Source organism: Macaca fascicularis, chromosome X (assembly GCF_037993035.2).
Source record: "Macaca fascicularis isolate 582-1 chromosome X, T2T-MFA8v1.1".
In the NCBI taxonomy this organism is placed as follows: Eukaryota; Metazoa; Chordata; class Mammalia; order Primates; family Cercopithecidae; genus Macaca; species Macaca fascicularis.
The window spans coordinates 114,005,277-114,019,795 of NC_088395.1; positions in this window are offsets into that span (position 1 = coordinate 114,005,277).

Here is a 14,519-nt window from a genome sequence, read left to right on the forward strand (position 1 = left end):
ATAAATTCTTCCCCTCTGATCTCTAGAGGCAGTAGAGTAGTGCTTAAGGGTACATGCTCTGGGTTCACACTGCCAGGGTTCACAGCCCAACTCTTGTTTGCCAACTATGCACCCTTGTGCCGTTTACCTACCTTTCTGTGGCAGTTTTTCATCTCTATAATGAGAATGACAATAGTACTTAACTCATAGATCTGTTGTGAGGATTAAATGAGATTGTAATGAGTCAGGCACCTAGTTAGGGTTCAGTAATGTTAGCTATTAGTTGGAATGAAAAGTCTTTCTTTCCCTCTTGCATGCCCCTGCTTCTCTAGTTTCAGATACTTGCTCCTCCTCTCCACAACGAACTTCTCCCATCCTTCTCCAGACATTGCAAGCCTTTCAGTGCTAAATGTTCTTAAAAGAAGGGATTTCCGGATGGGCATGTTGGTTCACGCCTGTAATCCCAGCACTTTGGGAGGCCAAGGCAGGTGGATCACGAGGTCAGGAGATAGAGACCATCCTGGCTAACATGGTGAAACCCCGTCTCTACCAAAAATACAAAAAAGAAAAAAAATAGCCTGGTGTGGTGGTGGGTGCCTGTAGTCCCAGCTTCTTGGGAGGCTGAGGCAGGAGAATGGCATGAATCCGGGAGGTGGAGCTTGCAGTGAGCCAATCACGCCACTACACTCCAGCCTGGGCGACAGACATCTCAAAAAAAAAGGGGGGGTTTCCCTTTTATCTTTTCCATCTCTTATATGTCCCATACCCAGGTAATCATTTTTTAATTATTTTTATTTTCTGATACATATTTTACATATTTACGGAGCATGTGTGATACTGTGTTATATGCATAAAATACGTAATGATCAAGTCAGGGTATTTGAGGTGTCCATCACATTGAATATTTATCATTTCTGTGTGTTGGGAACAATTCAAGTCCTCTCTTCTAGCTACTTTGAAATACGAAATTCATTGTTGTTAGCAACCGTCACTCGACTCTGCTGTCAAATGATAGAACTTACACCTTTTATCTAACTATATGTTTGTACCTGTTAACCTACCTCTCTTTGTCCTCCCTTTCACCCATACACCCTTCCCACCCTGTAGTATTCATAATTTCTCCCAGGTAATCACTGATTATCAGAATTGGAAAGGTTTTTTATAAATAATCTAGTTTAATTTGTTCTTTTTACAGATTATCAAAAGTTGGATCCAGAAAGATAAAGCGACTTAGTAAAGATCACATTGAACTAGAATCACAACTTAGTCCTATAGATATTAGCAATGTCAGACATCAAAGCCTGCACATTTAATTGCAATAAATTCAACATGTATCCAGTAAGGATCTACTATTAGTGTGTGTGTTTGTGTGTGGTAGTAGGTCAGATGCTGAGAGAGATACAAAGATGATTTCAAATCACTTGTCCACTGGAAAAGCTGGCTTTCAGGAGGAGGTTATGAGGCATTGTATGTCTTGGGGTGTAGCTCTCTATTCCCTTTATATATAGATCTATAAATAGATCTATAGTTTTCTATATCTATTATCTATACAAGTAGAAATGCATAAATAGATCTATGTCCATATATGAGCATATACAGAACTATATAGCTTATGTATATATTATTTTATATATAGTTTTGCATATGTGTTGTTATATATGTGTGTGAATATGCATATACACACATATGTGTATATATAATTGAAATTAGTTTCACTTCAAGAATTTAGTGAGCGCCCTCCTTTTACAATACCATCCTTCTGCCCTAGCCTGGAGTACAGTGGGCATATCTATGCTAAATGATGGGGACTGTATATGCTCAGAAATGTAACTACAGTATAACAGGTCTTGGAGACAGGTTCCTTTGGCCCTGAGTGTAGCCAGCTGTTCCTCATTCTACAAGCAGATGAAAGATAAGCCCCCCTATTTTTGGTGGGAGCTAAGTAAAGGATAGTTAAAGGGAGAGCAAAACAAAGTAATGATAGGTCTCTGTGAGACCTGGAAGGCAGAGGAGACCTACTGATTACTCAAGTAAAGTTCAGCCTGGACCAGAGGTCGATGTTCCTAGAAACAGAACATACTTTTCTAAGAGCTGGATAGTGACCAGGAATACATCAGAGTGAACTAATAGTTCAGAATCAGGGAATCCCTGAGCAAGACAAAACTGGACTCTGGGTCTTCACTGTAAAAAATTATGTATAGAGCGTGTTTGTTCCCTGGAAAATCTTCACGTATTGAGAAAGGCATGGTAGTAGTTGTTTATGGCTTACTGAAGAAATGTCCTGCAGAGTGGAAAATACAATGCTCCTGAGGCTGTGTTCCCAGGAAGGAGGCCCAAGCTGCTAAGGAAAATTGGTGCCAATTTTACTTACCTTCAACAAATTAGCGACACCCTAAGGCTGTCTTGTCCCACTAAAATCCTTCTTCGGGGTCAGGCATGACTGAATTCTCTTGCAACCTGAAACTGACTCTGAAATCCCTTCCAAAGCAAATACTGAGTAGGAAACCCTGAGATTCTAGAGCTGAACCTTTTGGTCACCTTTCTTAGATACTAGTACAGAAGTGGACCTCAGAATATTTGAATGGGTGAATGAAAGAGGGAAGGAAGGAAAAAAAGAAAGGGAAGGGAAGGAGCCATGTATTATACAAGTCTTGGTATGTAAACATTAGTAAACTACCCTTCCTTTCATTTAACATTGGTCATACCAATATGGTTATGTTTCTGTCCTCAGCATACAAGCCCTCTCAGGAGCACTGGACACAGTTGGCCTGGGACACTCTCCTTTTTAGGCTGTCATGATACCACATTTTCCTGGCTTGCCTCCTGCTTTGTGGTTTCTCTGTCTGCTTTGCTGACTCCTTTTCCTTTATTCATCCTCTAAATATTTGAGATGCTCTCAGGCTCAACCCTAAACCTCTTTTTCACTCACTCCCTTCCAAGATAATTTCTTTCAGCTCAATAACTCTAAACAGCATTAATGAGATGAACACACCCAAATTTATATTTCTAGCCTTCACCTGTCCTTTGAGCTCCAAACATGGCATTCTGGCACAGGGTCTGGAGTTCAAATCCTGATTCCATCACTTACTATGTGAGTTGTTTGACCTTTTTGCCTCAGTTTCCTCTTCTGTAAAGTGAGAGGATAATAATATCAGATTTTACAAGGTAATTGTGAAAATTAAGTGATTGAATATATGTAGAGCATTTGGGACAGTATTTGGTACACAGTAAGCATCAATAAATAGATGATGATAATGATGATGATGATGGTGATGATGATGATGGTATCTGACTGGCTAACTTGGTATTGCCTCTTGGAGGTCTCACAAGCATTTCATACTTAACATGACCAAGACAAAACTTGTAACTTGTGCCCTCCAAGTTAGTCCTCCCACTTTTCCTCACCTTTAGTAAGTGATGCCACCACATATCCAGTTGCTCAGGAAAACCTAAGTGTCATCCTTTCGCCTCACTTCTTACATCTAATCCAATAGCAGGGTCTGTCAAACTTCCAAATATATCCAGAATCTATCCACTTCTCTTTATCTCCACTGCTGCCATCATCAAGCCAGTATCACCTCTCACCTGGATTCATCCTCCACACAGATGCTATTAATCTATTTAAAGCAGTTATTCAGATCATGTTGCTCCCTTGCTTAAAACTGCTTAATGGCTTTCTGTGGATTTAAGATTGGAATCCAAACCCTCATCATGTAAGGCCTTCCAGGATCCGGCCTCTGCCTATTTCTCCAAACTAATCTCCACATTCACTGGACTTTTTTAGGTTCTTAGTTTGCACTAAGCTAGTTCAAGCTTCAGGGCCTTTGCACTAGCTGTCCCTTCTACCTAGAATGTCCTTCCCCCAGGTCCTCATATGACTGGCTCCTTTTCATTCAGAATTAAGGTCAGTGTTACAATGTCACTTCCTCGGAGAAGCATTTCTTGACTATTTAATCTAAAGTAACTTCCCCCATCACCGCTGTATTTTCTTCATAGCACTTACCACTATCTGAAAATATTCATTCAATTGTTGAATAGAGTTTGTTTCTCCCCCTCCTCTAAAATACAAGCCCCCTGAGAGTAGTAACCTTGTCTGTTCTGTTTACCATTTCATCCTCAGTGCCTAACACCATCACAGGGTTGAGGAATTTAAAGGATTTAAAAAAAAAAAATTCTGGTAAAATATACATGACAGCTGTACCATTTAACCTTCCCACCAGCAGTATATGTGGGGGTTCCAATTTTTCCACACTCTAGCCAACACTTGTTATTTTCTGTTTTTTTGTTTTTTGTTTTTTCATAGTAGCCACCTTAATGGGTGTGAAGTGGTACATCGTGTGGTTTTGACTTGCATTTCTCTAATGATCAGTGATGTTGAACATCTTTTCATGTGCTCATTGGCCATTTATATATCTTCTTTGGAGAAATATCTATTAAAATCATTTCCCCTTTTTTTAATTGAGTTGCTTTTTTTGTTGTTGAATTGTAAAAGTTCTTTATATATTCTGAATATCAATTCCTTATCAGGCATATGATTTGCAAATATTTTCTCCCATTCCATGGACTGCCTTATCACTCTGTGAATAGTGTCCTTTGATACACAAAAGTTTTTAATTTTGATGATGTTAGGATTGCTTTTTAAGGGTTAATAATTGAAGAAGGTGTTGGACTCAGCATGAAGTTTGAGGTGAGAAGGCTGATATTCAAAGGAGGACAGTACAGCAGCAAGCCTGAAAGGGTGCCATAGACAGGAATCCTTGATAATCCAAGGATGGCATAAAGCCTCTGGAAACCCCAGGTAAGAAAGGGCAAAAGATGGGAGAATTACGATACAGAGCATTTGCTGAGACCTTACTAGGTACCAAGTATTGTGCTAAGCCCAACACATCCGCTATTTCATTTAATTCTCTTAGCAATTCTGTGAGGTATTATTTTAGCCCTAATTTGTAGATGAGGAAACTGAGGCACAGAGCGATTAAGCAACTTGCCCAGCGTCACAAAGCTATAATATGTCAGAGTCTAGATTTGAACTCAGGTAGTCTGGCTCCAGATTCTGTGCTGTCATCCATTGGCCTGTACTGCTTTTGTACTAGATAAGTAAAGGCAATTTGAGCACAGTGTGGGGCATATTGTAGTTGTTAAGACTACGATGAAGAGATAAATTGCAGGTAATAGGTTGAAAACATGCCTTGAGGGCATAGAGAAGGTAGTCAAAGGGTAGCCCTTGTTTATATACTTGCTCTACAAAGGCAGTTTTGTCAGGGCAGAATAGAGTGATGATGAAATTCACAGGCTTTGGCAACAGATAGATCCGGGCTTGAGTACCAACTCTGCCACTTACCAGTGGAACCCTTAGGCAAGTTTTGCTTCTCTGTGCCTCAGTTTCCTCATCTACAATTGAGGATAAAAACACCTCATAGAGTTGTTTAGATCTTTGACATCACCTGTGGGGCATGATCCCTTCCTGGCACCTGATAAACTCTCAGTAAATATCAGCTCTTTTTCCTCAACCAAACAATGATGCAGTCTCTCCTCCAGCTAGAACATCCCCATCTTCTGATTAAAGAGAAAATTTTCCAGGACAGGCTGAAGTAGCTGTACTCGAATACCTTAATGGACCATGAAGGCCCATGAGTGAACATGTAACTGAAAGTGATCCCTCCCAGAACAGAGAAAGGTTCTTCCTTCCCTAAGGACACATTCCCACCAGCCTCCTTTTAGACCCAGGAAAAGCATTTCTGACTATCTTAGAACAACCATTTTGTCCCAGCTTCTGGCTACCCAGAGTTAAGAAACTCCTAGCTTCTTGCTAAGCTCTATATATATATATATATATATCTGTAAATTATAAAAAGGACATTTACACGCCTGTTTTTAGTGAAGTTTACTCTCGGGGAACAGGAAGTGAAAATGAGGATTGTCTGCCTCAATAGCAAACACTGAGCAACCAGAAGAGGGAGGGTCGTATGAAAGACAAACTTCTTCGACTTCCCAGTATTGTTTTTTTCTTTCTTTCTTTCTTTTTTTTTTTTTTTTGGCTGCCTCTAGATTTATTAATTTCAGAGAAACTGAAGAGGGTCCAAGGAAAAACCATCAAAATGATTAATAAAAGGAAGAAGCTACTGAGTGATGCTAGGAGCTTCCAGTGAAGGACAAGAAAAGGGGATGGGGAGGAGGAGGCCCTGAAGGCTGAAAGCAAAGCACCCGCCAGAGACCGCAGAGCTGCGGGGATCTGTGGGAGGAGGGGCAGTTAGCCCGGGCCCAGGTACCTCCATTGAGCACCCCACCATGGGCCCAGCACTGGGCCAGGCATTCTGGTAGATCAAAAGAGGCCTAAGGCTTGGCCTGTGCCCACAAAGGTAGAGAGACAGGATTATACCCACAAAAGGACAAAGTGCAATCCAAGCCAAGAATGCAAGCTCTGCGACAAGGAACTCACTCGCTGCTATGTGCCAAATGACTGGTGCAGTGAGAAATGTTCAGCATTCCTAGGAGGAAGGGATCTTCTCAGGTGGTGGGGCTGGAGCCTAGAGGGAGGTACACAATGTGGCTAGGCAGAGAGGGTGGAAAGCAACATAGGTCTGGGAAACTGGCAAGACCAAAATACAGGAGGTAGGGTATGGGCAAGGAAGAATGAGGAGCCATACCTGGCTGGGGTGAGCAGTTCTTTAAAGGGAGTAGTGAGAGATGGACACAAGCAGAAGAGTGTGGATTTTATGTTGCAGGTATTGGGCAGTCATTACCAGTTGTGCTTTGGCAAGATCGATCTGTCTAGGCATAGTGGGGTGGAAGTGGAGGTGGGGAGACCAGGCCTAAGACTACAGTCACTAAGAAAATACCTGCAGCTGTAGCCACTGAAAATGTGCCCAAGTGCTGACAGGGGCCAGGTCTCAGTTGACAAAGCTAGCTGGGGTCCAGTGATCTCTCCAAAAGGTGCAGTCTGGACTCCATACCCTGAGACCACAGCCTCAGTTCCCTCAAGCCCACCCAGCCCAAGGAGCTGGTCATCATTCACAGCACATCTCAGCAAACTTAGGCCCGTACCAAGGACAAATTTCTGGGCAGATGATATCTTTGTTATAAATAGACAGTTTGACTCCAGGTGGGAAATTCAATTTGTGGGAGCAGATGAAATCTTCTGAAACCAAGATCTGATTTCCCGAGCAAATGTCCTTTGGTCTTAATGAACAAGAGAAGGAGATAAGGAAAAGAAGACACTATAATTAGGCCTTCCCCCTAAATGAGAGGCTTCTTGGATAACCAGGGACCTGCCTGCAGTGCTTTAACGAATGTTTCCCATTTCTGAACCATAGCTTTTGAGGCAAAGAATGACATTAAATATCGATGCAGCACTTAGGAATGGTTGCAAAGTGCTTTTCTGCTCTTGTTATTCATTAGCCATCCCTATCTCCCACCCGCTCTCCTCTCCCTCTCTTTCCCTCTCACCAATCCTGCCATGAGCCTGGCAAGGTTTATGCAGGTTGAAAATATGAGAGCTTGCAGACAGAAAGGTTAATCAATTGACTCCAGGTCAAACACAGGAAGTTACTGACAGTCCAGTGGTGAGAATATTCTTGTCAGGCCTTTCTGGAATTTACTGCTTTAGTCCACCGAGACATGTAAACCCACACCTGCTTTTCCTTTCAAAGCTGATTTTTTTTTCTTCCCTGTCTGGTGAAAGGCAGCCAGAGAAACAGAAAATGGGGTCTCGGAAAGACAGAATGAAGAAAAGAGAAATTGGTGACAGACAGAAAAAGAGAACGGGAGAAGCCAGCTGATCTCTTCCAGGCCTGGTATTTCTGAGCCCCTTACTCCGCTCAGGTGGAGTAGGCATGGAAAAGAGTGAAGAGCACTTGATCAAAGAATCAGTGGCTTCTTACCTGTGGGATTTTGGAACAGTCATTTAGTCAATCTAAGCCTCAACTTCCTTATCTATAAAATGGGAATTATAGCTGCCCTACCTCTCAGTGTTATTGTGAAGATCAAATTCAACTGTAAAACTTGGTATACCTATAAGGGATTATCTTGGTGAACCAGGAAAGACCACCATACCCTCAAACTCCTCAGCTATCTGCCTCCAAGTCAAACATCCCCACTACCAATCATGCCTTTAGAGAGAGATACTGAGATAGGTTTGGACAAAATGTAAACTGTTCAGAGGTTAACTCATTGGCCCATCAGCATTCACTAGCACATTAGCAAAAATTCATTTATCAAATTGGTGGCGACCCCCAGGGCCTTTGGCAGAGATGGATTTTTAACACCCTTTCTTCCTCAGTCTTTCAAGGGACATTTGTCTCTGCATGGCGTTTTTTTTTGTTTGTTTGTTTGCTTGTTTTTTTGTTTTTCTCAAAAAGCTCCAGGTGTATCCTTCTTTAAGTCTGCATCCCGGTAAAAAGCAATGGGCAGGCATTCAATTTTCCTTCATGGTTTTTTTTTTTTTTTTTTCCCAGGGGGACATTAGCGCAAAGAGGTTAAGTAAAATGTCCATGATCACACAGTGCCCTACCCAGGATTGAGAGCCTATCAGAGGCACCTAGTCCTCTGCTCTCCAGCCTAGCTACATTTCCTGTCCATCCAGTTTCTCTTCTGCAAATATCCTCCCATCCTCAGCCCCACCCAGACAGGTGAGGAGGGGGAGGAGGCTGGCTCCTGGCAGCACTGTCCCAAGCACACACCTGACCTCCCTCATGAGGAATAGCTGTACTGGTGGCAAACGCAGCAAGCACTTGGCATCTGACAGGCTCTGTCAGCATCAATTTAAATTGGTATTTTGCTTCCTAACTCCAGGAGGGCAAACAGCCCTAAGATGCCAGCAGGGGGGACAGCAGGAAGGCATTCAAGGAAGCCATGGGCGATTCCCTGGAGACTATCAACTCAGTTTCCACTCCAAAGCCTTCCAGAGCCACAGGCCTTCCCTCTGTGGGGCTCCCTCTGCACAATGGAGGTGGGCAAGGAGGAGGCAGCACCTTGGAAGCTCTCTAGAGAAAGATAAAAAATAAAAATTTAAAAAAAATAAGCAGCAGAAGAAGAGGAAGAAAGAAAAAAGGAAGCTCCAGAACAGGGTCAGAGTTGAGGTGGATTGCCCCCACAAGGTCCTCTTAGTACTGGACTCCATGCCCTCTGGAGCAGCATTCCTCTTCTCAGACCTGCTTCAGCTGTGCTTCGTTGCAGATGCAACCTAGACCCAAGGGGCTTGTTAAAAAACATAGAGTCATGGGTTCTAGGGTGGGGCCCAGGAATCAGCCTTTCTACAGCTCCCCAGGTAGAAAGAATTCCCAGATCCCCAGGATTCTGATGCAGCTGGGTCAAGGCCCATAGCTGGGGAAATATTGCACTCAAGCTCCCCCACCTCACTCCACGGCACCCCAGGAAAACGTCCCTGGTCAGTATTTCATTCCTTTACTGCTCTACCCTCCTGTGAGAGGTGACAGGCAATCTGATAGATTTATTCAGGCAAGTGCATTAATGGGCGCTAATGACTTAATGTGCTGTCCATTCCAGATAACATGTGCAATTTACCGGGACCTTCTGGAGATTGGGCTTTAACCCAAAGGAGAATTTCCGGCACACACAGCTGGAGGGCAGGTGAATTTGAGTAAGGGGAAGGCTGGTATCACACCAAGTATGTGGCTGCATGCACCCTCTATGATCTAGGGGTGTGGCTGGCTCTGCTGTAATTCCTGTGGGGGGAAATGGAGCCTGAGAAGAAGACAGGCTCACCCACCATGCCCCCACACCCCAGCACGCCAAACGATTCTAGTCATTCATTCTGCTCACTTCTGTCTTCAATAGAGATAGTGGGCCAAAAGGCAAACAGATTCTGGGCATTCATTCAGCACTTCTCGAATGGGGATCTCTCTACCTCCTAGGAGGTACATAGAGCCACAAGATCAACACAGTGCATCTTTTTCGAGCTTCAATTCATGCAAGGATTTTAGAGACATGCGGTACTTTCATGGTAAATCAAACACAAGTATACTACGGAGTAAAATGTGAAAGTTCTAGTGTTTTCAAAATAAAATGTGAGATTCAAAAAAATTTTATGATTTTGGCCACGATGGCTTTCACTTCCAGATTCTCACTTTATTCTATGTTTAGGGATTCTCTGTGTGTGTGTGTGTGTGTGTGTGTGTGCGTGTGTTCGTTTTAAAGGTTGAGAAGTATTGCCAATTACCATCTGTGTTTACCTTAGTATAGATTCAATTATCAGATTATCTAAGACTAAGACTAGGGATGGATAAATTTTGATAGGGGGTAGAAATTGCTTTCAGAAAACACCCGAAACCTGAGGAGCTGTCCAGGGAAAGACACTCAGAGAGGATCTAGGAATCTAAGGGCTTATTGAAGGAAGGTGCGTCTCTGTATGCTGGAAGGAAATCTTGTCAACCCAATACTTAAATAAGTGAAATGGGCAGAAGCAAGGAAGGCTAGAATCAAAACAGCCAGCTTCCCAGCAGCACAAAAAAGACCTGGGCTTTATTACTGTAAGTAGTGGCTGCCTGACCCCAGTCCCCAGAGAGGAGCCAGGAATCGAGTGACCTCATTTTTGTCACTGGGCACCATGGTAGTATGAACCCCAGTTTTGATCCCCTACCAATGACTGGGCACTTTTCCAGCAAGTTTGAGGATCTGGGAAGGGGTGAATTTTGGCAGGGAAGCTGGGAGCTAGCTGAGACACACGAAAATGGCAGGCAGTGAGTCCTGCTCAGCAGCTGCATTTGAGGGGAGAGGGTGCCTGCCAGTCAGCTTCGCAAAGGAGTTGGCTGACACTTTGCAGCTCATCAGCCCAGAGTTGTTCCATGTCTGGCCCTTCAGTGTCTTCCAGCCCACACCAGGTGGGCAGGCTCAGCTAGCACACAAAGGGCCACTGAAAAGCCCTCTTAGCATAATTTCCCAGCCTTTTGTCCTTTCTTCTCCTAGTGACAAATCTTTTGGAATGATCCTTTTCTTCCACATTTTCTGCATGCATTCTCTGTCACCCAGCGTTCCTGCTAGCTCCCAGTCTTCCCAGTAGCTCAGTGGCTCAGGAGGCTTCTCTCCCTTTTCCTTCACCCACCATGTACCAAACACCAGAGCCCTGGTTGGCCCTAGATGCTGTGGGGTGACTGGGTCTTGCTGAAACGCAAGATGGAAATTAAAGGGTTGGAGGCTACAAAATTATAAAGTGGGTTCCCTCCTTGACCTTTCTGATGATATCATCTCCTTTCTGTCATCCCAGGGCCAGCTTAGCAACCTACGGAGGGAGTCCCCTTGCTGCCTTAGGCAGTTGCAGTACATACTCCAGCCATTGATGACACTCTGCCCTTCAGGCATTTATCTTTTCCTGGGTGCTAATGAGTGGGCGGGCTGCCCCAGCAGAGGCAAGCAGTTTAGTAAAGTGTCTGCAGGAAAGGCTAGTAACCTGTCTCTCTGTGTAATCTCAGCTGAAGTCTTGGAGTCATGGCCTTTTTTGGAAATACTATCACTCTGTAGTCAAACAAGCGTGGGTTCAAATCCTAGATTAGGTTCTACTAGCTGTGTGACCTTGTGGAAATTACTTAGCAGCCTCTGTGAGCCTACCCTCTTGGTTTACTGTGAGGATTAAATTTGATAATGCATGTAAAATGCCATCACATTGCCTGGCTCATAAAGTGATCAATAAAAGCAATAATAATTATTATTATGAATTGTCATGTGGTTGGAATCCAGGTTCCACTACTTACTGCTACATGAGTCTTGGTTTCCTCCTCTGTAAAATAAGAATAATGATGTTACCTGGTAAGAGGGAGTGGTGATCCTGAAATGAGCTAATGCATGTAATGCTCTCAGGGCTGGCTGGAGGTCCTACCAGGAGAGTTGAAGTAATTGCATCCCTGAGATGAGGAACTGCTGTCCTTTTCCTAGGAGTGTTAGCAGCGTGCCTAGCTCACAGTTAAGTGTTGGATCAATAAATGGTAGTCAGTATTACTATTATTACTAGAGGCCAGGATACTCTCTGTCTATTTATCCCTGGATTCTCAGTTAATGGCAAGTTGGTTACTTGGATATTAAGTGCTGATTTCAGAGCAAAGTGCTAGTGAAGCCAGGCTGCCTCCATTCACTCTCAGTATGCAGGGAAGAAAAACAGTCACTTATTATGTTCATCGCAATGTATTGGTTTCAATAGAAAATAGACTTCTGGCTGGACCATCTTCATTTGTCATCCAATTGTCCTCAGATTTGAAGAGACTGAACTCTTGCCCCCAGGGGCCCTCACCAAATTTCAGTGCAACTGGATCCAGGGTCCCCATTTTACATGAAAGTGTTTATTTTGCTGCATTTTGGTACACGGTTAAGAACACTGAAGAATCTTCACCATGTTCTCTCTGTACCCCACCTCCATCATTTCTATTGGACATGGGAAGTACACACAACTTGTCAAACAACAAAAATAAGAACAAGAAAATTCCATCTACATGATTTTCTGGGGTGACAGTTCTCTCTTTGGAAGTGAAACAAGCTAGTTTTCATCAAGTCCTGAGAACTCACTTTAATCGAGAGCAAGAAACAATGCAAATGCTGCATCACTTCAGACTGGAATTAGGCAGAATATGAACAGAACGATGAGCCTTTAAATAGATGACTAGGAGGCAGATTGGTTTTGAGGAAGAGTGACAGCTAACATTTACTGAGACCTTTTATATCTGTTATCTCATTCAACACTTCCAATAACTCCATAAGGTAGATTCTGCCATCGTCTTCATTTCACAGGTAAGGCTGAAAGAGGTTAGGTGAGCTACCTGAGATCACATCACTAGTAAGAAGTAGATTCTGAAAGCCACACACCTAATCGCTATCCTAAACCAGACAGTGCCTCACTGGTCACCCAGGAACCCTCAAGCGTGCATTTGTTTAGTGACACAGTCCCTCTCAATACTCTTTCTTGCTTCACCACCGCTTCTTTATTTTGTTTACCACACAGCAGCTTGAATGGAGCCTGAGCATATGCTTTGAGTGAGCCCAGAAAGCAGCAGAAGAGGGCTAATCAGATTCCTGAGAGGCATTTATTTTAGTTCTTAACTAACCATGAGCTTTATTATAATAACTGATACAAACCAACTTGTCAGGACCTGTGTTATTAATATTAATAAAGACTGAACAAGGTGAGGCTCAGGAGACCCTGGAGGGGATCCCACCTTCTGAGACATCACCCCAAGAAAATCTGCCAGGGACAGTCTGGCTGGAAATATTATTATTCATACTGGACAGCTGGTTCCTGGCTCCCTCTCCAGTCCCTGGAGATGGGAGGCCAATTCTTCCCTGCTTCTCTTCATCTCTTTCCTTTGGAAGGATTAGAAATAAAGTCTGAGTCACTTCTCTGGCTAGCCTTTTTTTTTTTTTTTTTGCACTAGCTCAGTGTGTCTGTGGCCCCACATGTGACTGACTCCATGTGTGTCCCTTTGTGTGTGTTGTGTTCCTCAGAGCATTTTCTCAGGATGGGCTCTGCCTGTGCATTTGCAGGGAATGTTGTGTGTTTCTCTCCCTGCATGTCTTCACTTTCACTTGCCATCCGCTTTTAATAATTCCTTCAGCTTGGTTTCCCAGCTTAGGCTACTCCCATCCAGATGCAGGGAATTTCCATCCTTTTTTCAAGGTGGGAAGTGCCAGGAAGAAAGCAAAAAGTGTGCTCAGTGGAGGGATGGCCAAATCTGCTAGTCAGCTACTCCACTGCTGAGCCCAGCTGCGGGAAGCCACAGAATCCTGTGCGCGGAGCTCTCCTCTATATCCTGGAAATTCCGTACAGCCTAGGAGAACAGCCCTTGTCCCACAGTTGCCCCTCAGTAGCCCTCCAGCCTCTTCTGAAGCTTTAACCAAGTGCTTGAAAAGAACCGAAAGTGAGGAAATATTCCAACTAGAATGGATCCCTTTATGCCAACAGCCTCCTTTAGAGTTCAGGAACACAGAGGAAATCGAGGACGGCTCACTTTTCACCTTAGAACTCACAAGGCCCAAATGTGCGGATGTTTAGCTGTCTCTCCGAGGTGCCTCTGACACTCGGAAATTCACCATGTATTTGGCATCAGCAGGAGCTCCTCAACTCCACTGCTTCCTCCTGCTTCTCTCTTCCCTGGCCTTAACTTCACCTACCCAGAGCCACTGTGAGGCTGCCCTTTTGGGGGAAGGAAGAGTGGCCTTTTTTTCTTGGCCCTCAAAACTCCTCTGAAGGGGTCTGAAGCCCGCTGGGAGGCCAAGAGCTTCATCTTGAATCTCGGCTGCTGCATGTTTAGTATTCACAGCATGTCTCTAAAAAATGTCCTGAGATCATTCATCAGGCACTGTGCTGTGTGCCTAGCTGCTCTCCTTCCGGGTGTGTGTGTGTGTGTGTGTGTGGCCAGGACCCTCCCTCCATCTGCTGGTGAACACACATGCACACACACCTTACCCTTCTTCCCTTTTCACCAAACCAATCGCGTGTTCTAAGCAGACCTCTGCCAGCTGACAGATCGCTCCCTTACTGAGGTGGGCTCCTGGCGTTAGGCCTGGGCTCGAAGCCGCTCACACTCCAGTGCTGGAGCGAG